General features: G+C 44.3%; 2 long non-coding RNA genes across 2 annotated transcripts in view; one reads left to right on the top strand and one right to left on the bottom strand.

Moving 5' to 3' along the window:
* Window positions 1–25718, bottom strand: part of LOC310750784 — a 168372-nt gene that overhangs the window by 132 nt on the left and 142522 nt on the right. The gene's annotated exons all lie outside the window — the stretch shown is intronic.
* Window positions 1–25718, top strand: part of LOC310750828 — a 107996-nt gene that overhangs the window by 35023 nt on the left and 47255 nt on the right. The window lies entirely within an intron of this gene.

Raw genomic sequence — 25718 nt, 5'->3', positions numbered from 1 at the left:
AAACATAGGAAACACTCTCCATTATGTCCATCATTTCCTTGCATAAGTCTAGAATTATTTGTTTTTATTTACTGATTTGTTAAGATTGTATACTGCCCTTCTTCCCAAGATCACAGGGAGGTTCACAACGTAAAAATACAAAAGGAGAACACAAAATACATAGTAATACTAGGGCTTCGTTTCAGCTGCAACCTGCTGGAACTCAGTTCCGGTACCTCTTAGGTGGGCGCCATTGCCATTGTAAGGGAACAAGGGAAGTATTTATGGTGAGTTCCGGCACATCTTTTTCTAGAAAAATAGCGCCGAGTAAAACAAAAACAAGTCAATAACCCCCTCCCCACAAACACATTTAAAAGGCCATAGAATAAGTCTTGCTGTTATCAGACAAAGGATCTGTCCAGGGATCGGGAGCCTGAGCTCTTCCAGATGTTGCCAAAATACAGCTCCCATCATCCTTGGCCATTGGTTATGTCAGCCAGGACTGTTGAGAGCTGGAAGCCCAGAAATATCTGTAGGGCCACACATTCCTCATCACTGGCCTGTCTAATCCAGCATTTTGTTTTCAGAAGAAAGTAAGAAGACAAGGAGAGCCTGCTGGATCAGGCCAATGGCCCATCTTGTCCAGCATCCTGTTCTCACAGTGGCCAACCAGATGCCTGTGGGAAACCCATAAGCAGGGTCCAAGGACAAGAGCAATCTCCCCGCTTGTGCTTCCCAGCACTGGTGTTCAGGAGCATTGCTGCTTCCAGCATGGCTAATAACCATCTACAGTCTTCTACTCCATGAATTTGTGGCCAGCCAGATGCCTTCGGAAGTTCATCAGAAAGGGGTGATGTTCATGTTCTGTTGTTTGCCAGTGAAGAGAAGGGAGAGGTATGCGTTCATTTGAAGAACAAATTATGTTCTCACTATTATGGGAATAGTGATGGTTGACAATAAAAACAAATGAAAATTCATTAATTAGTTTTGCTAGTTCATTTCCATTTGCCCATAAGGCAGAAGAAACCCACTGTCCAATCTGACTGTAAAATGGCAGGTCTGATTTCCTGGGGGTTGATATTAGACCCGTTTGCAGTTGTGATTATCTGGGGGATATCTGCACATTTCATGTCGTCTGGATGGAAAACACAGAAGTTACGGGCAGTGGAAGACTGACTGGCTCTCCCATTGCAATAAGTGGAAAGGGAGATGGACTAATGAATGAATGTCATTTCAATGGCTGGCAAAAGAAATGAATGAAAACAAGTAGGGGGGAATTGAATGTATCATTTCCCAATTAAAAACTCTTATAGGAGGTACACTGCTTTGAATAACAAAGATTCCATTTGCATACTGTACTTACTTACTGAAAAATGTATCATATATGAATTCATTTAATCCTAATTTTTTTTAATCATCTAAGGTAGTGCCAATCACCGTATTTTGGGGGAAATAAATGGCTTTTAATAATAAACTTACAAATGACAGTAAGACAAGGCAGGCAAATAAAAGATAACTGTATTTAAAAACTGAGCTTATTTATATTTTACTGGAATAATAAAGTGCAAGAACAGGTGAATCCATATTTACTATATTGTGAAATTCTGCACTGCTTAACAGCAGATTATATTGTCTATTCTTATTCCAAACAAGCATGAATAGTGTGATTCATAATTTCTATGCTTTTGCATATCTCAACACAGCCATCCTTTAATATATTTATACAGAATTATTACAATTATAAGCTCAATATCCATTCAAATAAGTTATTTGAAACTAGGCACTACCTCATGTACATAGAATTCATGCAATGTTGTTTTATGGAGATGCTCCCTTGTCTTCTCTGGAATATATTTTTGTATGACAAATAAAAAGTAAATAAATTCTCTTAAGAACTGAAGGGTATTTTTCTGTCTGATTTCGGTTCGCGAGTTCATTCTTGCGCAAGGGGGGGGGGGGGACACTGTATGATACATTGGAGAAACTGCACTGTCTCCTGGCAGCTCCATTATAGCAATTAAAAAAGCAATTACATTCTTGCAGAGTGGGGAGATGTTGAGGAATAAATCCCTTGCGCACAGTGTACTGAAAGTTTGGCTTGAGAGGATCCTATATATATGAAAATATACACCATTCTGCGTCAACAGTGTCTCTTTATATAGAGTTCCTAGTCTCCAGCCTGTTTAGCAGACATCAGTTATCAGATCCGGTACTTAAACTGATCAGGAATGCAAGTCTCAATTAAGTATATTAATTTATTCACCTGCTTCAACAGTCCTAGGATATTAGGAGCTAGACTTAATTAGCATTTGCAAAGCGCTGTTAAGAGGCCTGCCTGAGAGACGCTAGTCAAATTGCTATTTGTAAATTATTATCGGTACAGAAAGGAACACGCCAAATCTCTTTGCATCTCATTACTGCCCAGAAATCCTCTTTCCCAAGCATGATCTTGTAATGTTTTTCTTAGGCAAAGTAGGTTGCATGTTAATTATAATACCCAGAATGCTCTTCCTGATCACTGATTGCCTGCCAGTGATGACTGAAGGCTGAGGGTGGTGCCTCAGTTAGCCCTTCACAAATCGACACTTCAGAAAGGAAGCTCTTTCCCGAAATGGAACCAGCAAGAGCAGCAGGAGGTGCAACCAAACTGAAACCTGGAGGAGGAAATAGAGGAGCCATCAAATCAACACCTGAAAAGCACATGCAAGCGGTATATAGGGGAAGGGCCGTAGCTCAGTGGCAAAGCATCTCATTTGCATGCAGAAGGTCCCAAGCTCAATCCTGCAATGGCAGCATCTCCAGCTAGTGCTGGGAATGTCCTCTTGTCTGAAACCCTGAAGATCTGCTGCCAATCAGTGATCTGCTGCTAATCGTCCAGCCTGAACACTGAGGTCCAGCTCCGAGGGCCTTCTGTCAGTTCCCTCACTGTGAGGTTGCAGGGGACCAGGCAGAGGGCCTTCTTGGTAGTGGCCCCCGCCCTGTGGAACGCCCTCCCGTCAGATGTAAAGGAAATAAGCTAAAAGCCAGATCAAAATACACGTCAGCATTCTGCATGTCTGGGTAGGCTTTGTCTAAACAAAAACATTTTTAGCAGGTGCCAAAAAGAGTAGAGTACCTAGACAGCATCTTAAAATGTAATGACATCACCTTGCCAACAAAGTTCCGTATAGTTAAAGCTATGGTTATCCCAGTAGCGATGTATGGAAGTGAGAGCTGGACCATAAAGAAGGCTGATTGCCGAAGAATTGATGCTTTTGAATTGTGGTTCTGGAGGAGACTCTTGAGAGTCCCATGGACTGCAAGAAGATCAAACCTATCCATTCTTAAGGAAATCATCCCTGAGTGTTCACTGGAAGGACAGATCCTGAAGCTGAGGCTCCAATACTTTGGCCACCTCATGAGAAGAGAAGACTCCCTGGGAAAGACCCTGATGTTGGGAAAGATGGAGAGCACAAGGAGAAGGGGACGACAGAGGACAAGAGGGTTGGAGAGTGTTCTCGAAGCTACAAACATGAGTTTGACCAAACTGTGGGAGGCAGTGGAAGACAGAAGTGCCTGGCGTGCTCTGGTCCATTGGGTCACGAAGAGTCAGACACGACTAAACGACTAAACAACAACAACAAAGGTTGTCTCCCCGATGTCAAAATGCAGCAAGTTCCAAAGTGCAAATACTGCCACACTAAAAGATAGATTTATTACAAATGGGAAAAGAACATTATGTGGCCCCTGTAACAGGGCCAGTTCCACAGGGAGTTCCTTCCACACTGAATGATCACTTACGAAGTCTATCACAAAACAAACCCACAGGAATCTAATCCATGCTTCCTGTCAGTGCGCATCACCCAGAAAACCTTTTTTTTTATTATTTCAAAGAAAAGAACTGAGACAAAGGTGGAACAATTTATTTGCTGAGTATCTCAATCAAGTTGTTACACAACAGAGTTTTGTTTTGTGAGGGGGGAGAATTGGGTGCTTAATAAAAGATGTTTTGAAAGAGCTGAAACATGATCGGCTATTTGGTTAATACCTCCTGTTGTTGCAAAAGCCACCGTCTCAATTACATTTGCAAACAACAATTTCCTTGACAAGAAATGCATAAGGCTCCATAATCTCTTGCCAGGCTGTACTGTCGCAAATCATGGTGAATGCAGAGATGCAATCTGAGACTGTACCAATTTAGACAGCAAGCAGTGGGAGAAGCATACTGAATTAGGGTTGCCATATGACCAGAAAAACCCATGCCCATCCAGGAGGATTTTTACATTTTAAAGGAAATGTCTGCGTTTTAGGAGGGCTTGGGGGTGGGGCTTGGGCTTGGGTTTGGGCTGGTCTGTACACCGCAGCTGCTGCCAGCCCGAGTTGGGGAAAGAGGTGTGCGGGTGTAGAGGAGGCGGCCCTGCGCGTCCGCGCCTGCACACCTCATTGCCCAGCTCAGGCTGGCAGTGTCTCACGCTGCCTTCTTTTTTGCTTTTCAAGCTATGGCAACTCTGCAGTGAACACTCCATCCCATCCCAGCCAAATCTCAGCATGCAAAAATTGAGCATCTCAGGAAAAGGTTAGAGAAGACTTTCCCATGGCATGTAACTTTCTGAGTGTGGAGAGGTATTTTGCTTCCTGTCATGTGACTCCTCCGCCAGTGATAATGAGCGCCATGAGATAAGCATAGGCTGGGTAGCAGAGTGTGAAGAAAGAGGGAAAGAAGGGTGAATTCCTGCAATGCAGAGGGTTGGGCTAGGCGAGGTTTGCGGTCCCTTGCCAGTCTATTATTCTGAGGGCCACATTCCCTCAGGAGGCAAACTGTTGAGGGTCCTATGCCAGCAGTGGCAGGGACAGATTTAGGTTTGATGAGGCCCTAAGCTACTGAAGGCAATGGGGCCCTTTATATGTCCAGCTGTCCTTTGTCAACAACAAATTGTTGCTGTTTTTTGTGTTGAATATATGCTATATGGTAATTTATGGACCTAATAGGTATCTAAAGGCATTTGCACATAACAAATAGGAGCCTACACAAAACAAAACACTGTTGCTGTATGTAGGTTTTATTTTATTTGTTTTTTATCTTATATTTTGGAAATGTACATCCAGTTTTTTTTGTTCCTTTAAATTTTGGGGGGCCCCCAAGAGAGTGGGGCCCTAAGCTATAGGTTGTTTAGCTCATACTTAAATCCGGCACTGAGCAATGGGTTAAGGTTATTTCTCTCTCTGAAGACACAGGTAGCTCTTGCTAGAAACCTGGACCGATTACTCACACAGGTTTTTTTTTAAACTTAGATTGAGGGTTGAGGGTCGTCCACCGCTGACTGACAGCATCAGAGCCCAGTATTCTGAGCATGGTGTGTATGTGTGTTTGTGTAGCGATGGCGAAAAGAAAAACATGAAGCAGTCTTCATTTCCTCTTCCATGCAAAGCCATTTTACTTATCACAACCCAGTGGAATGCTGCTCACCTTTCCCTCACCCAGAACTTATCATCCGAGAGGCTGACAGGGCAGCCGCTGAGGGAGGGGACGAGGTGGGGCCAAGGTTTCAACGACCGCTGGCGACGAGCCTCTCTCTCGGTATGGGGGGCAGCCTATTAAGAAACCCAACAAAGATGTGAAGAAGTGTGAGGAAAATATTTATTTGCCCCCACCCTCAAAGTTGGTCCCCTTCTTCTTCTTCTTCTTCTTCTTCTTCTTCTTCTTCTTCTTCTTCTTCTTCTTCTTCTTCTTCTCAAAAAGCATTTGTCCCATGGAGGCCTGACAGTCATCTTCAAAAACCGCACAAAGCTTAATTGTTCCTCTCTACCCCTGAGGCAAGAGGGCTGGTGGAGCAGCTCAGCAGAAAGGTGAACGAGAAAGACAGAAAAAGGTAGGCGGAGGTGGGGGGGGAAAGCAAAATATGTTGATGTTATTACACGTCCGTGTCCGATTTGTATGCACTGTCAAAACAAACGCTCCTGTGGTTAGACCGCTGTAGATTGACAGGCAAAACAGCCTTTGCAGGGGGTGGGGGGGAAAGCGATTTCTTCTGTTCTGAAAAGCTTCCTCATGTCATCGAAGGACTCACACATTTCATCGCGGCTTTGTGATTTCCAAAGGTGATCTTTAAGAGCTTGCCATTCCTGGCAATGTCGGAATTTCCCCATGTTCGAGAGGGGGCCAAATGTGGCTCTGAACTTTGTGATGCAGTTCAACTAAAACGCATGCTAAAAACATGTATATATTAGTTAAAATAATGCACAAACTGCATTATATTAAGAGAAGGTTGACTGCAAGAACACTTCTACTAGGCAATGTTGCCCACAGACGCACACACAAAATCTTGGGAGATTTGTTGAGAAAAATGCAGAGTTTGCAAATTGATGGGGAAATTGAAAGGACTGAACAGCAGGTTGGGAAAAAGAAACTGAGAGAACCCAAAATAAACTGATTCCACCAACATGCACTTTAGTGAGTCAACTTTACACTTCTGTTCAGCCAATTCTATCTATTGGAATTTATGGAACTAATGTGATCCTGGGATGTTGGGACTGAATTTAGAGGTCTCCTGGGCAATTCGCTATCCTGTTGCTCCTGCTGACCTCCTGGTACACAGTTTTGTTTGACTGGATTCTTTGATTGGCTTATTTAATTTGTATACCACTTAATAAATTAAAAATATATCTAATTGGTATACAAAAAGCTGAAGCAACAGCTTAAACAAAATATTACAAAATTCACAGTTACATATAAAAATGTTCATAGAATCATAGAACTGAGGAGCTGAAAGGTACCCAACCCCCTGCAAACTTCCCCTGCCCACTTTCTGGTAATGTTATAAATTTCTATCATGTCACCTCTTGCTTGCGTTTCCTCTAAACTATTTTTCCATCTCTGTAGTTTGCCAGTTCCCCATGTGCTCTCTGCCCCATTGTGAGTTGCCATGATCCCATCTCCTTTCCCTTTTGTTCTCTTCTCTGCTGTCACACTCAGGGAGGCCAGGTGACAGAGGGAAGTGGTTCCCTTCAAAACAGGGAGGAGGCCATGCTTCTGCGACAACTTATCCTTCTCCTAGGCTTTGCCTTCCTCCTTCAAGATGCGCTGAGCCTCCCTGTTGGAGTGCTGCACAAGACTTCACTCCCGTCACAAGCCTCATCTGTCGTAATTATACAGCTGTTCTCTTGCAGATGGAAAAGAACAGGAGTGGGAACAAGCTGATTTTTTAGATTGCATTTCTGTTGTACAGGTTGCTCGGTTTCATACCGTGCTCAAAACGTGGACTAATCGCTCCCTCGGAAGACAGCCTGTTCTATACGAAGTTTAATCCTCCTTAAGTTATATGTAATTTGTTTTTAATTAGCAGGTGATATGTGCTTGGTTGCATGATAACTAAATGCCAAATGTCAGCTTGATTGCTTTTGTGTGATGCCTTCTTCCTGCTTCCCTTCCTATAACAGCTTGATCCTAAAGATGGCAGGGATTCTGGCCCCAGCCCAAAGGAACACAGAAGCCTGCAGTTAGGTTGAGCGCCAAATGAGATTTCAAACCAGACTAGGGGTGGCTGCGAAATATCATGTCTGCTGTTCTTGTCTCCCCTCTCCCTGTAAAAAGTGGTTTCACTTTCTTGCACCATAATGTTTTCACATACTGCATTTCTTCACCCTCCACCAGAAGGAGACACTGATATGAAACAAGGGTGTAGAAACATGAGGTGTGATGACAGTCACATTGCGAGAGGAGTGTCATGCAGAAGGGGGCAGAGGCAGGCTCTCTGCCACCCCAGAGGGAGGGCAAGATCGAATGAGACTGAGGGTGCATTTTGCAGGAGAACTAGGAGAAATGTCTTGAGGGTAGAGAGTCTGTGTGGCATAGTGGTTAGAGTGGCAAGCTAGGAGCTGGGGAACCAGGGTTTGAATCCTCACTCAGCCATGAAGCCCACCTTAGAGTGGTCATCATCCAGACCCCCAAGTGTCCTTATTTTCCAGGGACAGTCCCAGATTTACAGAAGCTGTTCCAGTTTGATTTTATCCCGGAATGTCACACTTTTCCTTACGATGTCCTTATTTTCACTGGAGAAATGTTGGAGGCTATGGAATTAAGTGATGCTCAAACCAAGGAGATAAGTAACTATACAACCTTTAGAAGACATCTGAAGGCAGCCCTGTATAGGGAAGTTTTTTTTTAAATGTTAAATATATTTGTGTTATTTATATGGCTTTATATATGTTGTAAGCCACCTAGAGTGGCTGGGGCAACCCAGTCAGAAGGGCAGGGTATAAATAATAATAAATAATAATATTTAAAATAATAATAATATTTAAAAGAGAGGTAGAGCTGGGTATCATCTGCATACTGATGAACACCCAGCCCAAACCCCTGATGATCTCTCCCAGGGGCTTCATATAGATATTAAAAAGCATGGGGGAGAGGATGGAACCCTGAGGCATCTCACAAGTGAGAGCCCAGGGGTCCGAAAGTATTATTATTATTATTATTATTATTATTATTATTATTATGGAATAGGCCACCCCTATTTTCATCAGAGAAATGTTGGAGGGTATGCATCATCTCCCAGCCTCACCCACCTAGGAGGGTTTCTGTGAGGATGGAATGCAGAGGGGAAGGGCCTATATATGTCACCTTGAGCTCCTGGGAAGAAAGGAGATGGGATATAAATGTGATTATAACAATAAAAACTGCCTCAGGTTTGGCAAAAGAAAACAGCATTCATGTGGGCTGTTGCAGAACCTTGGAAATCCAAGAAAAGTGAAACTGAACTCCTTCTTGTCTGTTGTGAGGAAGTAGCAAAAGCAGGAGTTTTATCTCACCCCTTGGTGGTCTCTGCACAACTTACAGAAATGACTCTACTGTTAGGCAAGGTGAAGCAAACACCTTGGGTAGCACATTGTGGGGCAGTGGTGTGTGGAGGACACATCTGTGTATGTTACACGTCATGTCCCCCAACCCCACAAATCAGCCTCCTGCCTCAGGTGAGGTGGAACATACCAGGGTTGAAGCAAGATTCCACTTCAGTCAGCTTCTGTCCATGCAATGGGGAGTGGACGCCATCTTGTCCTCTCCCGCAGGCAGCAAAATATCTTGGACTGGCCTTGTCACCTTGGGAAACCTGTTTTAACTCCCATTTTGATGTACTGGCCCACTGAACCAGGGCAAGGTGAGCTTTGAACAAGCTGCACTATAAACCGAGTCAATCCTTCTCCCATTGTATCAAAACTTTCTTGCCATATTACTGAATCACACTTATATGATACCAAGCTTTTCTAAGTTTTGTGGACATGAAAATAAAAACAAAAACCCAGGAAACCCAGGTTGGCATTATGTCTTAACCACAAAGTACACTAGCTGGTCATGGACAAGTCCCTATTTATGCTTTTAGTAAGTTTTGTATTTTTAAACATTTTTTTTTAAAAAAATCATTTGTCCATGCTAGATCTCTTAATATATTTTGGAAAGTTGTCTGGGTGCCTTTTGGACCCCGCTCAAGATATCACAACCAAATTTTGCACCATGGTTCCTGAGAGGCGGTAGCAGGTTTTCATCTATGCTTAGATACAACTGGAACCATTTTGAATCAAGATGGCAGGCCAAGCCTTGCAAAACAGCACTGATTTTAACCAGTGATCTCAAAACTGCACTGATTATTTAGTTTGTTAGAATTCCTGAGCAATGCTGTGTGGGAGGTGGCTATTACAAAACAGAGAGAGTGCAAAAATACCACAGTAAGAGAGTTACTTTTATTAATTTAATTTAATTTATATCGCACCCTTCCTCCCAAAGGAACTCCAGGTGGTAAACACACCAGTCATACAATGTAATTTTTCTTTTAAAAAATAAACAAAATATTTAAAAAGCAATTAAAAGCTTCTAAAATCATTTTAAAAGAATAAATGCAGTAAAACACGAGAGAGAGAGAGAGAGAGAGAGAGAGAGAGAGAGAGAGAGAGAAATATATCTATCTAGCTATCCATGGTGATGTGTTCAAAATGCTGATTCCTATAAACAGTAAATCACAACCATTTATCTGCGCAGTTCTTTGACTGCTCAGATCCTGCTGTGAATAACATCTGTCAGTTTACCCATTTCCACCAGATCAAGTCATTTTAATAACCATTTCTGTATCATGAACAACTGTCCGGCCCCCTGGGACATACTCAGATATACTTGGCAATACATTAATAAATACAGCACAATAGATTTTGTAATCTTGAGAATGGTATCCTCTACTACATTGGGAAAAATCATTAAAATATTAGCAGCAAGATCATAACCTATATTTTGTAATCTGATTTCTGCAACCTGCCGCCAATAATATAGCATCTGGCGTCTCACCAGATCAGATCTGTGTGGGGAGCAATACACCTCCTGAAACATTGAAACGCACCGTGGAAAGTATCCTGTTAAATCCAGCTGGTTTGAAAATACCATCAACGCAGCAATTTGTATTGTACCTCTCTTGCTGACGAAATTGCACAGCATTGTGTTTACTTAACAAATTTCAGATACTGCTTTCTAACCGATGTTTTCGAGATGGTTTCTAACACAGATCATCTGACATGGTAATGAAATAATCAAACCACAATTTTAGAAAAAGAACCAGCCCAGCAGGAGCACAATACCACCACTCCCTTTGCACTTAAAGAACCGCAGGATTGACACTTCATGCGTCACCTCCCCAAAGAGGAAATGAGTCACTGGAAAAGAGGGCGTGGGTGTGCATAACATCTGCATATGCTAATTTATACACATGGATGCAAAATTGGAAAGAGTTTTTTATAATTTAAATATAAATGCACTGCATCAGAGGTGGTAACCAGGTGGCCCAGGTGCCCGCTGTCCGAGTCCTAAGAAAAAGAAGAAGAAGAGGAGTTTGGATTTGATATCCACCTTATCACTACCCTGGGACGCGGGTGGCACTGTGGGTTAAACCACAGAGCCTAGGACTTGCTGATCAGAAGGTCGGCGGTTCAAATCCCCGTGACGGGGTGAGCTCCCATTGTTCGGTCCCTGCTCCTGCCAACCTAGCAGTTTGAAAGCATGAAGTGCAAGTAGATAAATAGGTACTGCTCCAGCGGGAAGGTAAATGGCGTTTCCATGCGCTGCTCTGGTTCACCAGAAGCAGCTTAGTCATGCTGGCCACATGACCTGGAAGCTGTACGCCGGCTCCCTCAGCCACTAAAGCGAGATGAGCACTGCAACCCCAGAGTTGGTCACGACTGGACCTAATGGTCAGGGGTCCCTTGACCTTGACCGTATCACTACGCGAAGGAGTCTCAAAGCAGCTAACAATCTCCTTTCCCTTCCTCCCCAACAACAAACACTCTGTGAGGTGAGTGAGGCTGAGAGACTTCAGAGAAGTGTGACCTAGCCCAAGGTCACCCAGCAGCTGCGTATGGAGGAGCGGGGAATCGAACCCGGTCCACTAGATTACAAGTCCATCGCTCTTAACCACTACACCACACTGGCTCTCTAAGTGTTGATGGGCAACTTCAAGGCCCCTCCTGGTTTCTCCTCTTGGGGGTCTTTATCCTGGCAACTGGACTTGGGACAGACATCCCTTCAGTTAGAGGACTGTCCTCTGAACTGGACAGCTGGACAGAGGCAGGGCTTTTTTCAGGTGGAACTCGTCGGAACTGAGTTCCGGTACCTCCCAGGTAGGTCCCATTGCCCTTCTAAGAGAACAAAGGAGGTGTTCATGGTGAGTTCCTGCACCTCTTTTTCCAGAAAAATAGCACTGGGCATAGGTCTACCCTGGAGAAAAGGTGTGAGGAACCTTTTTCAACTTGAAGGCCACATTTCCTTCCAGGGGCCACATGTCAGTGGTGGCCGGGGCCAGAGGCAAAAATGGGCAAAGCAAGAAATGTCCATTATCACCTTTGTGCAGCAGGCCAAAGTCTTTCAGGAGTGAAGCAGGTCCAGAGAAGGCCATGGCCTGAGAAGAGAGGGGGCATAGCCTGGGGCAAATTGCAAGGGCCGTATATAGAGGATGGAGGGCCGCATTTGATCCCTGGGCCAAAGTTCCCCCAACCCTGTTACAGAGCAATAAGAAGGTTGCTTTCTTCCTAAAGGAGACAAGTACAGTGGTACCTCTGGTTACGAACACTTCAGGTTACGAGCTCCGCTAACCCAGAAGTAGCTGCTCCTGGTTGTGAACTTTGCCCCAGGATGTGAATGGAAATAGTGTGCCAGAGGCGCACATGCAGCGGGAGGCCCCATTAGCGAAAGCGTGCCTCAGGATAAGAATGGTTTCAGCTTCAGAACGGACCTCCAGAACAAATTAAGTTCGTAACCAGAGGTACCACTGTATTTAGTTTATGCGAGTGGGGGAAGCATTTCATAGCTTCGACTACTGAAAAGAATATGCTCCTGGTGGGCGTTCACCTGGTGTCCACAAAGGATTTAATTCTGTGCTGGTTCTCACCAACAGATCTTATAGCATGTGGCGGATCCGCCCAGATTGCCTCATGGGGTTGTTCAAGGAAGGAAGTCGGAAAGGTCATGCCATGCTCATCAACCCATTGTCCCGGAGATAGGATTGAATTAAGCAACTTTAATTAATTTAATTAGCCGCAAGAGGGAAATACATTTATGCATATGTGAATCCCAGTACAGCCAAACCACAAATACTGATTTAGTACTCGTAGCTTGACAATTCTCTCTGAGGCTCCAGTGCTCTTTCATTGAAAGATCTGCGCAGTTTGCATTCACACACAACCCCAATCCCACTGCAATACAGGGGAGGACTTTGGCCTTTCAGATTTCAGTGGTGCCCTGTGCGAGGACAAAATTCAGCCCACCTCCGACCTCTCGCCTTCTGTTCTGCTCAATTCTCTATGCCATACTTGTGATGCCCTGCGGCGCCCCCTAGGCTTGGCGCCCAGTGCAGTGGAACCAGTCTCACTGCCCTAAATCCGCTTCTGTGCAGTAAACTTTGCCACTGATCTTGCGGAGCCTGGAACAGAACATTTCAGTTGCAATGTCCAATGGTGTTGCATATCCCCGAGTTTATTAGCTGTAATCTGCCACCCAATTTACGTGCTGCAGCTAATCCCCGAATATTAGTTTACGTTAATTAAAAGTCTCGATACTCAATGCTTGGCGCATGTTCTCACTGAGATTTATGAGTTCCACTTAATGGCATGTCAATCCTGATTTATAATTTCATCCTGGTGGGTCCTAGGTGATTCATAACCAGCCAGACGCCCGTGGCCAGAAGCTGGGATGGAGCAGTTCAAATCAACATTCCCCGCTCACCACCTCCCAAAAATCCTTTCCACCTCCATGTCCCTTTGGCTCACAGTCCAATCCCTTCCCAAACTCCTTTGCCATGTCAGCTTGCTTAAAAAAGGAAATTCCTCATGAAGATTCACTAGCATTTCAGTGTGAATTTTTCCCTAATATACACATCTCTGTATGCAATTTGGCTCAATATACAAATTTTTTTAAAAAAAATTTGCATAGCAAATCCCCCTTGATATGTGCATTTCTAAGGACTCTTTACCATGTTATATGCAGTTTTGTACTTATTACTTGGCTGGAGAATTGCTTTGCAAAATTCAGAGAGTTTGGATTTGGTCAGTTTGAGTTTGAATGCAAACTGAATCCAATTTCCTCCCATCCCTGGTCCCATTCCTTACCAGTTTCTCCTCTCTTCCACTCTGAGCCCCCTCTTATGCCTCTGCCCCCTTTTCCTCAAGCCCCTCCATTGCCCTCTCTGCTCCCTGTTCTTTGCTCTCTGTGTCGCAGGCTTCTACAACTTCCCCACCAACTCTGACATTTTATGATCATGCATCTCCACAGTTCATTTTCAGCTTCCTGTCTTTGTCTCCCTTTGGCCTCAAGGGACTTTAGTTTCCCATCCAAACAGACTCTTTCTTTCTCTCAGTGAAGCTATCCTTCTTTACCAGAAAAAAAGTTCAGGAGCAGCTAGAATGTTTGTGAGCATTCCGGGACTTGCCACCAGCTAAGCTTAAAGTAAGCTTGAAACTAGCTATGGAGCCATTTTCTATGGTTCTATGATTCCTCAGAGAAGTTTGCCTGGCCACATCACTCCTTCCAGTGGACAGTGGGAGCCAGATAGAGACACAGAGAGAAATATCCTGGGAGAGATCCCATCTCCATCAGTTCTGTTGAAAGACCAGCAGCTTTGGGCTCCTGCCCCTCTTTCAATTCTAGCTCATTTTTACAAGACTTCTGTAACCAACCCATGATGCCTGAATGTCCTTTCCCCCCTCTTCCCTCCCAATCCCCTTTTCTTTTTGTGTCATGTCTTATTCCACTATGCTGCACTAGCTATTGAATTATCGCCTCTGGTTAAATGCTGTCTCTTTTATACTGCATTAAACTACTGCTGTTTTAACAATTTACTGATTGGCTTTATTTCTTAGGAAAATTAAAAAGAAACACAGTTACAAATTTGCAGCACCTTTGACAGCAAACCTTGGCGTCTTTAACAAACTACAGTTCCCAAGATTCTTTGGAGGAAGCCAAGACTGTTTAAAGTGGGATAACACCGCTTTAAATGTGAAGTGCAGACGGGGCCTTAGTAGTCAAGTGTTCCATGAATCAAACCTGTTTCTCAACCGTTTTTGAAGGGAGGGGTATGTCTATTCATTTACTCTCTTTTCATATGGGAACGTCTGTGGTCCAGGCCCTTTTAGACCAGACTATTAAATATGGTGCAGCTGGTGGTTCCTCGGTTAAGGCGCATTTTCTGTAGCTGACATCGCTGAACAAGCTGCCATAAAATCACCTTTCAGACGGAGATCCTGCGCAAACTAAGCAAAAGCTTTGCAAAAGTTCACCTGGAGACCAAAAAAGTAAAGCAAGCAGCACCAGGTTGTTTGTGATTTCCCATCATGCTTTGCCCAGATAGTGCAATGCACAGATGGTCAGGTGAAATGCGGTTGTGTTTGATTGTTTGGTTAAAGTAATCCCATTACTTTTTACTCTGATGGAGTTTAGGAAGTTGAAAACGTTCACATGCGTACAGACTTTCTGCCTCGCTCGCTGGCAGCTCAGTGTGAATATGGGGCACCAAGCCAAAATCAACCTGATAAAATCTTTCAGGAACTTTACAATGTCACATACTTATGCAAATACCTGGGGTGTTTATAGCAACGGGCTCTACAACAAACCCTCAAGGTTTCAATGAGACAGAGCAAGCCAGGCAGAGTGAGAAAGTAATTGTGTGTGTGTGTGTGTGTGTGTGTGTGTGCAGGTGGGTGTGCTTTCGCTAGAAGAACATCCACACATTATGAAAGCCTAGTAGAATCCACTGCTAATGAAGACGATTGTCCTTTTCAATTACTGACTAGCACAGCAGGCATATTCTAGGGTTATTCTGTTATTCTTTCTCAGGACTGCTGCTTTTAGCAGAAGCGGGAGATGATGATTTATTTAGATGCCGCCCATCTGACTGGGTTGCCTCAGTTCCATAAAAACATACAAACACAGCAAAACCTCAAACAATAAAAACTTTGCTAAACAGGGCTGCCTTCAGATGTCTTCTATAAGTTGTATAGTTGTTTATCTCCTTGACATCTGACAGAAGGGCATTTCACAGGGTGGGCACCACTACCAAGAAGGTCCTCTTCCTGGTTCTCTGTAACGTCACTTCTTGCAGCGAGGGAATCGCCAGAAGGCCCTTGGTGCTGGATCTCAGTGTCCGGGCTGAACGATGGGGGTACATCATCATCTCTGTTATTTCAGTTGCTCCTGTTGTTAAGCTTGCTGTGATGGATGTCTTTTTGATGTAATTGTATACATGTGATATCTGTACCTTTGTGTAGCTTTGTATCCCAACTCATGATGTGTTGAGATGAAGGGGAGTCTGTGAACCATAGAATTGTAGTGTCTAAAGCTGGGATCTCAGCTATAGGGGGCAGAAGGGGCTTCAGTCTACTCAATATTTTGAGGCAGGGGGCTGAGCCCCCCTCCCAATATTGAGGGGGCCGCTATCCCCTGCTGCCCCTGGGGGGAAGGCTTGGAGGGTGATTTTTTCCCTCTGAGCCCCCCGCCACAATTGCCAGAGCATCACAGCAGGTGCCTGAACGTCTCAGCAGGCATGGTCCAATGGGAGGGGGGTCCATGTGTGTGATGTCATGACAGACCCCCCCAATGTTGGACCCAACTCGGCACACCTGGTTGGAAGGGACCCCAAGAGTCATCTCGTTCAACCCCTGCAATATTGATGATCTTTAAAGGGGTGAATGAATTAGTTCTTAACACTTCTGAGCCACTTTACAATCTTGACACAGTCACAATGACCAGGATGATGGGAGTTGTAGTCCACAACATCTGGGTGGTACCTCATTGGCTACCCTGGAGCAAGAGTCTCAGACTCAGGTGGCAGAGAGACTGAGACGCAAAGTGTCCTCCAATCTTGGGCAGCCGAGCGTGCCTCGCAGGGTTGTGGTGAAGACGAAAAGCTACAGCTGTGTGAGCTGCCCTGAGTTTCCGTAGCCCCCATCCTTGAAGAGCTGAAATTCTGGTGATGAAAGAAATAGATGCAAATGCTTCAGCCACCAGTCAGTCCTGCAGCTGTTCCGCACATTAAGCAGCAGCAAAGGAGAGGGTTCCTATTCAAGAGAGAGATACGTACCGAAGAGAGTCCCTACTGTCAGGAGCTCAGCTTACACTCAAGTAGGACCCTGGCAGAGACACATGCCCGACTGGCATGTTCCCTCCCTCCTGGTCGATTGTTCGGGAGCTTCAAAAGCTTTCTTCAGCCCAAACATCACAGTGACCGATGCCAACAGACACTGGCACACTTAGAGATCCACAGAGTCTGTGCAGTTTGCGTGGCAGACCTCAGCAACTCAGCATTTTGGCTAATCTACTTTATTTACATATGAACACACACGGAGCACTGCAACATGGCTCCCTCTCTCCCTAGCGTCAGACAACAAAGAGAAAGAACAAAGGACAATAGTGCCACTTCACAGAACACAGCAACACAAACATCCTGTCTCCGTCACTTCCCACTTTGTGGAGTCAAAACATATACCGTCATGTGAAAGACAACAATCCCATGACTGCAATCACAGAGCAGGAATTCTAATATCTACATGGTCCTATCTAGTCGTTCAGACACACGCTCAACACAAAGGATCATGTAAGAAGGGCAGACTGGGTGAGCCCATTAGGAGTACCAACTGGAATAAAATATCAGGGGGACCCAGGTAAGCCCCACCCCACAAAATCAATCATATGACGCAGTGCATCATATGGCAATGGCAATGCTCATCAACTTGGGGGTGGGGCAGGTTCCTCTGCTTCTGCCTCTAGAGGAGATTCTTGGGACACCTGTGGAGAAGAAGGGGAAACTGGAAATCAGTGGAGGTGCTTAATGAGAAGTTGGGCGGCCATCTGTCAGGGGTTCTTTGGCTGCGATTCCTGCAGTTCAGGGGGCTGGACTAGATGACCCTCCCAACTTTCCAGTTCTAAGTCCCATTGTGCAAACAGAGCTCCATATTCACAGCATCAGATGCACCCCACCTGTTCCTGCCCCGTTCCCACTTCATATTTTTTTAAGTGTGAAAAACATTTTGGGGCAGGCACACCCGAGACGCCTTCTCTGCGAGTAGCCCGGGGGGACAACCCAGGGACAAATCTGTCTCGGGCTGAAGAACGAAGATCCCTCCAGTGCACAGGGCTCAAGAGGTGGGGAACATCATGGCAACGTTCTGTTGCATTAAATCACAAGATTAAAAATAAATAAATGACTGAGGTATGTCCTGCGTGCTTGTCGAAGCAAGGGCCAGCCAGCGCTGCTGAGAGACAATCTCTTTCCCCACCTGGTGGAAACTGCCCCGGGGGAACCTTCCCAGCGCTCAGTTACCTACGTGGAGCACGTTGCTCAAGTTAATGTGTTTCATTTCCAGCCCCATGAGGAGATTCCAGATGAACAATCAAAGGGGTGAAAAGGGAAGCCCCACCCAGGCTGGGTTTTCTGCACTGAGCTCGGATAAAAATTGAGTGACAATGAATTGCGCCCAAGGCATGCGGAGTACCCAGCGATGTTCCTGTGTCTTCACGGTGTTGATTAATTGCTGGGTGTTATGGCAAGGCTACAAGGGGGGTTGGAAAGCAAACTCTGTTTTTTCCCTTTTTGCAACACAAGCTGGAGTTTCACTCAGAAAATGAAAAACCTGGGGGGTGGGGAAGAGAGAGAGAGAGAGAGATTCTCCATGGCCACATCCAGATTGTGGAATACCTTTGTTGTTGTTGTTTAGTCGTTTAGTCGTGTCCGACTCTTCGTGACCCCATGGACCAGAGCATACCAGGCACTCCTGTCTTCCACTGCCTCCCGCAGTTTGGTCAAACTCATGCTGGTAGCTTCGAGAACACTGTCCAACCATCTCGTCCTCTGCCGTCCCCTTCTCCTTGTGCCCTCCATCTTTCCCAACATCAGGGTCTTTTCCAAGGAGTCTTTTCTTCTCATGAGGTGGCCAAAGTATTGGAGCCTCAGCTTCAGGATCTGTTCTTCCAGTGAGCACTCAGGGCTGATTTCCTTAAGAATGGATAGGTTTGATCTTCTTGCAGTCCATGGGACTCTCAAGAGTCTCCTCCAGCACCATAATTCAAAAGCATAAATTCTTTGGCGATCAGCCTTCTTTATGGTCCAAATCATTGAATTGTACAGTTGGAACAGTCCCCAAGGGTCTTCAAGTCCACCCCCTGCAATGCAGGAATCACAGTCCTGACAGATGACCACCCAACCTCTGTTTAAAAATCTCCAACAAAGGAGAGAGTCCATCACTTTCTGAGGGAGTCCGTTCCACTGTCAACAGCTCTGACCATCTGTATGTTTTCCCGCCTAATGTTGAGCTGGAATATCCTTTCTTGTTATTTGAACCCATTGGTTTGGGTCCTACCCTCTGGAGCAGCAAAAAGCAAGCTTGCTGTATCCTCCACATGACAACTCTTCGTGTAATTGAAAACATCTATCACAACACCTCTCAGTCTTCTCTTCTCCAGGTTAAACATACCCAACTCCCTCAACCATTCCTCATCAGGCTTGGTTTCCAGACCTTCCAGAGTTTACCACATGGTAATCAAATTTGGCTTTTTAACCACATTTTTTTTTTACCACAAAATTTACCACAAATTTACCACATGGTAAATCAAATAATCATTTGGTCCCCTCCTCTGATGCTTTACACCAACTGGTTAAACCTTTCTTGTTTATTGATTTTCCTGTTTGGTAGACCAGGTCTCAAGCCTAGGGGCTAAAAGTACCCCCCCCCCCACACACACTTTCTTATCTGGCCCTTGAGACTTTTGCTCAGCATTTTATTGTATTAACTTTCCATGGAAGTTGGTAGGTTCGGCGCTGCTGTTTTCCCCTCCTTCCAGGAATCTTGTAGGTGCTTCAAGCTGATTGGTTTAAATTGTGCTTTTCAATACAGTAGTACCTCGGTTTGCATACGCTTCAGGTCACATCCGCTTCAGGTTACACACTCCGCTAACCCAGAAATAGTGCTTCAGGTTAAGAACTTTGCTTCAGGATAAGAACAGAAATTGGGCTCCAGCGGCGCGGCGGCAGCAGGAGGCCCCATTAGCTAAAGTGGTGCTTCAGGTTAAGAACAGTTTAAGGTTAAGCAGGGACCTCCGGAACGAATTAAGTACTTAACCCAAGGTACCACTGTATTACAAAAAACAAACAACAGTTTCTTAATTTTTATAAGTGACCGGGGAGGGTTTTGTTAAAGGTGGGTTATAAATGTCTGAAGTAAAGGAATAATAAATTACCATAATAAAGACAGCAGAATGTTCCACAAACTCCACTATGGTGGAGCTGGATTGGTGCATCCTGAATTAATTCTATATTTGAATATCTTGTTGAATCAGTGCCTGATTACTAGCGCTTAAAGCATTAATCACTTAACCAGATTTGATTAATGAATCAATTCATTAACTACAACTTGGGAATGTGAACAGCAGCTTTCTCTTGGGTGCTCAGGGTTAATGACGTTGCTGAAACAATCTTAACCACTTCTCTCCCTGTTGGCTGCTCTACTTCTTAACTGTGGTTATTTGGTTTTGCTTTTAACCACACACACACACACACACACACACACACACACACACACACATAATGGCTTTTAATCTGAATTTTTCACTGCCCGAAGAATGCTCGTTTGTCGGTAGAACAGAAATGTTGTTAATAAATCAATGACAATACTTTCCAAACAATTAATTTCTGATCTCCTCATTAGCTATTATCAAATGCCCCTTTCAAACAGTAATGGCATGGCATGGCCTGAAATGACAGGTTGGGGGTGTGGGGTGTGTGTGTGTGTGTGTGTGTGTGTGAGAGAGAGAGAGAGAGAGAGAGAAAGAGAGAGAGAGAGAGCCCACCTTCCCCAAAAAGTTGTCAACAAACATTGGGTGCAAAACTTGCTGAATTTGCAATTATCCATTCAGTAGTCGCTATGGGGAATAATGTAGCTCCTGCAAAGACATTTCTTTTTGAGTCTCTACAAATAAACTTCTGAAAGGGATTGAAATGGACCAAGAGATGTGGTGGCCTCTCTCTCTCTCTCTCTTTCCCCTTCTCTCTATCTCTCTTTCTCTTTGTGCAAGGGTGCTTTCAAGGCAACGGTTTTATGATGACACAGGATACCTTTTAAAATACCACTTTGAAGCCAGCATTTGATGTTTTGCAAGATTTTCCTAAAAGGATTTAAATGCTACTTGCTTAGCATTTGGTTTCACAACCCTTTCTGGAGTCAGCCTGGGTGGTTTAAAGCTGGACAGGTGGCCACCCTGTGGATATCTCTCTCTCTTGAGCTGATGCTGATGCTAATCTATCTCTGTACATGTGGATAAGCACATTGGCCCCAATCCAAGGAGTTCATCCTCATTCCCTAAGGATGGGTGAATCTCTCAATTTTTGTTTCCATTTTTACACTCTTAAGTCCAGCTCTCCACATTTCCACATCAGTTTGTGATGTATTTATTTTCAAAGTTCTCATGAAAAACCACCAGCATTTCCATGCAACCTTCTGCTATCATACTCAATTTTGTATGCAATTTCACCCAGCGTAACACCATTTTCCCTTTTGCATGTTGTTGTTGTTGTTGTTGCTGCTGGTGGTGCTGTTATTTTTATCCTGGCTTTTTTTCAGTTGGAACTCTCTGGAACTCAGTTCTGGCACCTCTCAGGTGGACACCATTGCCATTCTAAGAGAACAAGGGAGGCCTTCACAGTAAGTTCCGGCACCTCTTTTTCTAGAAAAATAGTACTGATTATTATTATTATTTATTAAATTTATATACTGACAGTTTGCAGTATGAAAGCACAGAAATACATGACAAAAACAAACAAACCCACAACCCCCCGCTTTCCACAGACACATTTAAAAGTCCATATATTGTTTAGTCATCCAGATAAATGTTTCCCCTACTGCCTAAAGATATGTAGTGAAGGTAGCAGGCAACAGGGGTGCTGACTTGGGCCCCAGGTTATGGGTGCCCAGCGTGCGCAACATGATGTCACAACGTCACATTGTGATGTGGCATTATGACATCATGCACCCCATGGCCTCAGAACCTGACTTCCACTGGAAATCAGGCTCTGAGGTCTCGCAAGGCCTTGGATAGCATCTCCAAGGTCTCACAAGCCCTTGGACCTGACTTCTGGTGCTTCGTGAGGCACCGGAAGTTGCATCGGGGGCCCTGCGGTGTGGGAGCTGAGCACCCACAACAATTTTTTATGGGTTCTCGGGCCCTCAGTGTCTCCTAGAGATGGCGCCCCTGGCAGGCAAGCCTCCCTAAAGACAGCGTTCCACAAAAAGGAAGCCACTGCAGAAAAGGTCAGTTCTTGTGTTGCTACTCTCTAGACCTCATGTGAAGCAGGCACACCAAGAAGGGCCTCAGATGGTGATCACTGTAAAGGCTGGGGACTAATTCAGATGGTGCTGGATGATACAGCGTCAACTCTTTCACCACATGGCTTTTTCCTGATCCTTGAAAGTAGTATTTGCTCTGCTGGGGTTAAGCACGCAGGGCAAATAGCAGCAATTTACACCAGGTAAATGGTATAGGAGGAAAGAGTTACGGTAAATCCAGCACCCCTGGCCCAGATCGGAATCCACATGAATCCATTTGGTCTGCAGTCCTTTAGACATTGCTAAGGGTGTTGAGAGTTTTCATTCATTCAGCCTTTTATTGGCATAATGGTGCTGAGAGTCGTTAGGAGATTCCCTTTCCCTTACAGAGTTACATTTCTCTGAGTGGCTTAACAACCAGTCCCTCTTCTGAGAGACGTGGCTCTGTGAGGGGAACAAGGCATCTCATACAACTCTTAGCCCCCTTAGCAAACTACAAACCCCAGGATTCTTTGGTGGACGTTAGGACTCCTAAAGCAGCATGATAGTGGCTTAACTCTATAGTGCAGATAGTTCAGCAACATGTGCTTCAGAAGTAGTGTGCTGCTTTTTGTGTGTGGAAATGTGTGCAGATCTAATTGAGAAATTAATAAATGAAGACTGATATGATTAAGGAATTATTCCAATTTTTTGGAATATTTATTTATTAAATTTATTAAAGTATTTATTAAATTTGTATACTGCCTTTCATCCAAAGATCCCAGGGTGGTTTGCAATAGAAAAACACAAATCAAGAATACAATATACATAATAAAACAAAAACAAATCAGTAACACCCCCACTCACAAACGCATTTCAAAAGCCATAAAAAAATGTTAATCAACCCAATGCCTGGTTGAAGAAAAGCAATGGGATCTTAGCTGACTACACATAGCTAAGCTGAAGTCGTCTTCAGAGGTAGAACGAAGGAACGGAGTGGATGAGAATGAATGTTATGTCTCAATTGCAAAATCTGTGCTGTTGCTTTTACAGGATGTGATTGGTTTGTGACTCATAAATGCCTCTGGAGATTTTATTTTAAAAATGCAAATAGGTTCCCTAAAGATTTGTATGTCTCATCTAAAGTTGTGGGGGAGGGGGGTTGTCTTTCGCCCACCCTAATTGTTTTTACATCATCCTGCTTGGCTTGAAGGGGGAATCTAATTATTCTTTTCTTTGTGTATTTCTTTAACGATCTTGAAATGCATGACTGGTTGATCTCTTATTAAGAAAAAAAACAAAACTTATTCCTTCCCCCCATCAAGCATCCAAGACTGGGCAGGATCAGCCCTTCTGCTCAGGGTTTCCATGCCTGAGGGAGAGAAGTCCTGGCTTGTGTCCTACACGAAATTTGATCAGCAAAGATTTGGAAGGCAGAACTCAATACAGGAAAATGCAGACTGGAAGATTCGTAAGTGGTCACAGTACTCACAGAAACAATGGTCAGGGCAGGCAGTGGTGGGAGTTAGCAAGCGTGGCTGAGTGCGAAGCTGAGATTTAGCAGTGGCATGCTAGCATGGATACTGGTTTCATTCTAGTGGACTCCTTTCAGAACCTTGGCTAGACTGTGTGCCCTTCAAACGCAGCTGCCCTTTGAAATCTGCACTTTTCCAAATTTCGCAATGCAGTTATCTACCCAGTGTTTACAAAAACACAAATATTCAGGAAAAGTGTGCATAAAAATTAATATAAATAACATACAAAAATGCATTATGTTAGGTAAAAGTTCAGGCACACAGAGCGCATTGCAGTGACCCAGACTTTCAATCATTCGTATATATGGAATTGTTTTTAATTCATTTTATTGGTGATGTTTTTACTACGAAATCACTTCCGAGTTGCTTTAGGAAAGTAATTTATAAACGGAATCAAATAAATGATCTTGTGTGGTTTTTTAAGTACAATAATCCTGCTCCTCTTTTTTAATGCTTAAGATTGTTTTTCTCTCCCTAGCTTTCACATTACTATCCCAAGTGAATAATTAACAGTGGTCTCTGTCTGCAGAATCCGTTGCAGTGAAATGAATATGGCCAACCACCGATAAACAATTTTCATATTAAGTTCATTAAAATGTTTTCAAGAAGAATTGTGGTTCTCTTGGGATGCCCACTTAGAGGTGCAGTTCTGGTCCCCCATTGCCTGTCTGAGCTCCCTTCTCTTCCTTGCTCCAAGCTCCAGGTGAGTCTGGGAAGCTGTTGCAATTATTACTAATGGGGGTTGCTGCAAACGACTATTAAGTACCCAGCAAATCCTTCCTTTCCTAAGTATTCGCATTGCCCACTCCCATGGAAAGTCTTCCTCCCACTGTTTCTGTTTGCCTAAACCAGAGACAGGGAAACATGGGCCCGAGGGCCAAATACAGCCTTCGTACCTTTCTTTATGGCCCTTGGGACTCTTCCTAGGTAACACACCCAAGTCAACTCCCTTGAACTCTGCATGGATTGATGGAAGACATAAAGGGTGTGTGTTTGTGTGTAGAAACTAGTCTACTGAACAAAAGTGAAATTAACATGTTAGCATCCGACACAGTCCACCACTGACATGTGGCCCTCAGGAGGTGGCCCAGAAGGGAAGGTGGCCCTTGCACCCCTGGCTTAAATCAGCAAATGCTTATTGATCTATAATTAAGGAGGTCAATCTTCTTCTTCTTACCTAGGCTCTGCACAGTGTATCAACTGCATTCTTTAAAAAAACAACAACAACAACAACTAAGACATTTGCCAAGCCATTTGAAAGCTGAACCTATAGCAGATGAGCAAGTTTTTCCATAATAGCAATATGTCCTCTGCTTTCAAAAACCACAGATGTCCAGCTGGTCTTGGAATTTTCCTCTCCAATCTTTTGCTATTCCTGCCTTTGCCGCCATGCTGTGGCTAAGCTGGCGTTCCACAGCTGTCTCCTGCAGCAACTATGCAATCTGTACAGGAGACATGTGACAGAGAGCCATAGACTATCAAGGGTCCCCACTGGGTGCACCCCAAGTGCTTCTAGAGCATCGTAAGAAGACCATCCCAGCAAAACTCATTATCAAAGAGCCCTTCGTTCAGGTTGAAAGCAACCTTTGGGATCTTGCACAATCAGGACTAGCTGTGATAGATCCCCAGCACAATACTCAATAAGGCAACCATACACTTACTGGAGACTCGACCAGATTGAATCCAGTGGGATTCACTTCCAAATAAATGTGCCTGGGATTAAGAATACAGTAGAACCTCTACTTACGACTGCCTCTACTTGGGCCCGATCCAAATTGTGACCGCAGCAAACCCAGAAGTAAATACCGGGTTTGCCGCGATTTGCGCACGCACAGAAGCGGCTGCCGCCATCTGCACATGTGCAGAAGCACGCTGCCGCCGAACGCGCCTGCACACAACGGCGCTTCTACCAGCAACCCAGATCGACTTATGGACGGACCTGCGGAACTGATTATGTCCGTAAGTAGAGGTTCCACTGTAAGTTAGGGCAATTTGGAGAATGCAGTAAAGGACAAAAATAATTGTAAGGAACTGCAGAAAGAGGTGGAAGGGAGTCGAAGTGGAAAATGTTAAAAACTATGGTTAAATAATTGTTGTGATGTATATAAATGAAAACAATATATATATATATATATATATATATATATATATATATATATATATATAAAATGTGCCTGGGATTAGGCTATGCACCTAATTTTGCAGAATTTGCAGACTGATATTCTTTGCAGGTGAATTTTGCAACATGTTACAGAAGTTATAATAGTGCTTCAGACCTGGATTTACACTGGCAGTGGCATAGCGTGGGGGGTGCAGGGGGGGCGGGCCGCACCGGGCGCAACATCTGGGGTTAGGGCAAATCCATGGGTTAGGGGGCGCAAATCCACGGGTTAGGGGGCGCAAATCCACAGG

This window comes from Podarcis filfolensis (assembly GCF_964270895.1).
Source record: "Podarcis filfolensis genome assembly, chromosome: 15".
NCBI lineage: Eukaryota > Metazoa > Chordata > Lepidosauria > Squamata > Lacertidae > Podarcis > Podarcis filfolensis.
Note: the sequence above shows the minus strand (reverse complement) of the source record. Positions and strands in the feature narration are given on the sequence as shown.